The sequence below is a fragment of the Chaetura pelagica genome, unplaced genomic scaffold, assembly GCF_000747805.2.
Source record: "Chaetura pelagica isolate M959 unplaced genomic scaffold, ChaPel_1.0 scaffold79, whole genome shotgun sequence".
In the NCBI taxonomy this organism is placed as follows: domain Eukaryota; kingdom Metazoa; phylum Chordata; class Aves; order Apodiformes; family Apodidae; genus Chaetura; species Chaetura pelagica.
In genome coordinates this window covers 3,422,750-3,425,061 of record NW_009969339.1, presented here as the reverse complement: position 1 = coordinate 3,425,061, position 2,312 = coordinate 3,422,750, and the positions used below count along the sequence as shown (strand labels likewise).

General features: G+C 46.1%; 1 protein-coding gene across 1 annotated transcript in view; it reads right to left on the bottom strand.

Moving 5' to 3' along the window:
- The window catches only part of APPL2 (adaptor protein, phosphotyrosine interaction, PH domain and leucine zipper containing 2), a 54,636-nt gene that overhangs the window by 51,476 nt on the left and 848 nt on the right, over positions 1-2,312 (bottom strand). The gene's annotated exons all lie outside the window — the stretch shown is intronic.

Below are 2,312 nucleotides of genomic sequence, written 5' to 3'. Positions count from 1 at the left end.
GTAAGAAAGTCCTTTCTCATTCATCCTTCTGAAATCCTTACAGAAACTCACATCCTTACATCTCCCAATCTTCTTCAGCATGTGTACCAGCAGACACCAAAAGTTTGTTGATGCAGGGAATCACGGAATCACAGAATTGTCAGAGTTGGAAAGGACCTCTAGAGATGATCCAGTCCGACTTCCCTGCTGAAGTAGGATTGTCCAGAGCACATTGCTCAGGACTGCATTCAGGCAGGTCTCGAGTATCTCCAGAGAAGAGGACTGCACAACCTCCCGGGGCAGCCTCTTCCAGAACATACTGCTGTAATGACTCCACTGCTTTAATCCAAAGCATTTATTTAATTAATGTGCTTATGCGACTGTGTTCTGCTGCTGCTTATTTTCAGTAATAAAGTGAAGTGCTTAGTTTGTGTAGAACACAGGTAGAGCTGAAGCTAAAGCATGTCCTCTCATTTGAAGTAGAAGGCACCTACAATACAGCTGCCAAGAAAGAAAGCCTGGAACCCTTTTAAAAAGTTCCAGAGGGGCTGGCACATCACAGCCTCAGACAGTTTATAGAAGAATATATCACATTCCCTTTGTCCTGAGTCCCCCAGAACCACTACTAGATCCAGTGTTGGATGGATGTGCCTGTTTTAACTCAGTGCAGCCCTCAGTTTGTGTAGGGTACACTGAACTTTGTCAGATGAGTGAGAACACTTAGAAGGAAGTTGCAGCATCTTTCTGTTGTCCTTTAGACTGAACCAGTCTCGTATCTTCTCTCTGGGGCCAGGGAAATGGCTTGGTGTGCAGGTATCTCCAGGAAACTTTTGCCTTTCACCTGCCTCTTCTAATGTGAGGACATAGCTCAGTTTCTGTCTTCACAACAACTGCTTCCTCTGAGAGAAATGATATATTAAAACAATGCTCATAGATTATTCCTGAGTGTAGCAAGTCTATGGTCAGTAAGGTTACTGGGATTTTTTGTTTGTTTTTGTATTAGAAAAACCGATTGGATCTTAAGCAGCATGTCTTTCAGCCTTGCTTTCCTACCACCCTTCCTTCTTAACCTTGATGTTAAAAATTCACTTTGGGTTGATGCTTGACATTTCAAAACTCAGGTTAAGGATTTATTTTTCTAAATGTGGTTTTCAGGAAATGGGCCATCAAGAAGATGTGACTGTGAACCTCTGTGAGATATTTTTTCTGAAGTGAAATGCTGACGACTGTGCTGCCTGTGTGCTTGAAAGCTGGTGCTGGTGGAGGAGGTGTGTGTAGCCATGCATGTGTGCCTGTGAGCTGCTTATTTTTAATATGTGCTTTTTGAGAAGTCTGTATGACAACTGTGATGTCTGTCTTTCCTTTGTCTTAATAGACTGAAATATCAGGCAGCAACATTTTATATCTGGTCCTTTTGTGGCACAGAGTTATCAGTCATATGCACACGTGATGATTATGCTGGTGCTTGTATGATACCCCTAAAATGTTTTTCTGAGCCTTAAAACAGATTTGTTGTAGCATTGAAATTTATCTAGCTAGAGTATTTTGCAGTTGTATCCAGTTGTATCTGTTGGGTTTCAGCTCCCTGGTCATTTGCAAGGACTGAGCAAGAGTAATCTATCAAGGTTTGGAAATATTTTACGTCTCTGTGTGGAAGAAAGGTTCATGTTAACAGAAAATATGTCAAACATCACATTATTTTGAGGAATGATACACATTTTTAATAAAAAAAAAAATAAAATAAGATGGTTTTCAGACTTGGTTAACTCATCTTGCACGTTTGGGGAGGGACTTTTTACAAGGGCATGTAGTGACAGGACAAGGAATGGTTTCAAGCTTGAAGAGGGTAGATTTAGATTATTTATTAGGAGGAAATTACTTACTGTGAGGGTGGTGATGCACTGGAACAGGCTGTCCAGGGAAGCTGTGGGTGTCCCTCTCTGGAAGTGTTCAAGGGCAGGTTGGATGGGGCTTGGAGCAACCTGGTCTGGCGGGAGGTGTCCCTGCCCAACGCGGGGGCGCTTGGAACTAGAAGATCCTTCAGGTCCCTTCCAACCCAAGCCATTCCGTGATTCTATGGTCGGTCGGGCTTCCGCAGGCGGGTGCCGGTGCCCGGAGGGAGGCGGGGAGAGCCCGGGAAGGTAGGGGTGCTTTTCCTAGGGAACAAACTGCGGGAGCAGCGCGGGGCCGGTGCCGGGGCCGCCCCGGGGGCCGGCGGTTTCCCGGGCGATGGGTGGGGAGAGGAGGAGGAGGAGGAGGAAGAGGAGGAGAAGGAGGGGTCCCCGCGGCTTTATCTCCCACCCGGCTCCGCCCGCCGCCGGCTGCCCCCCGTC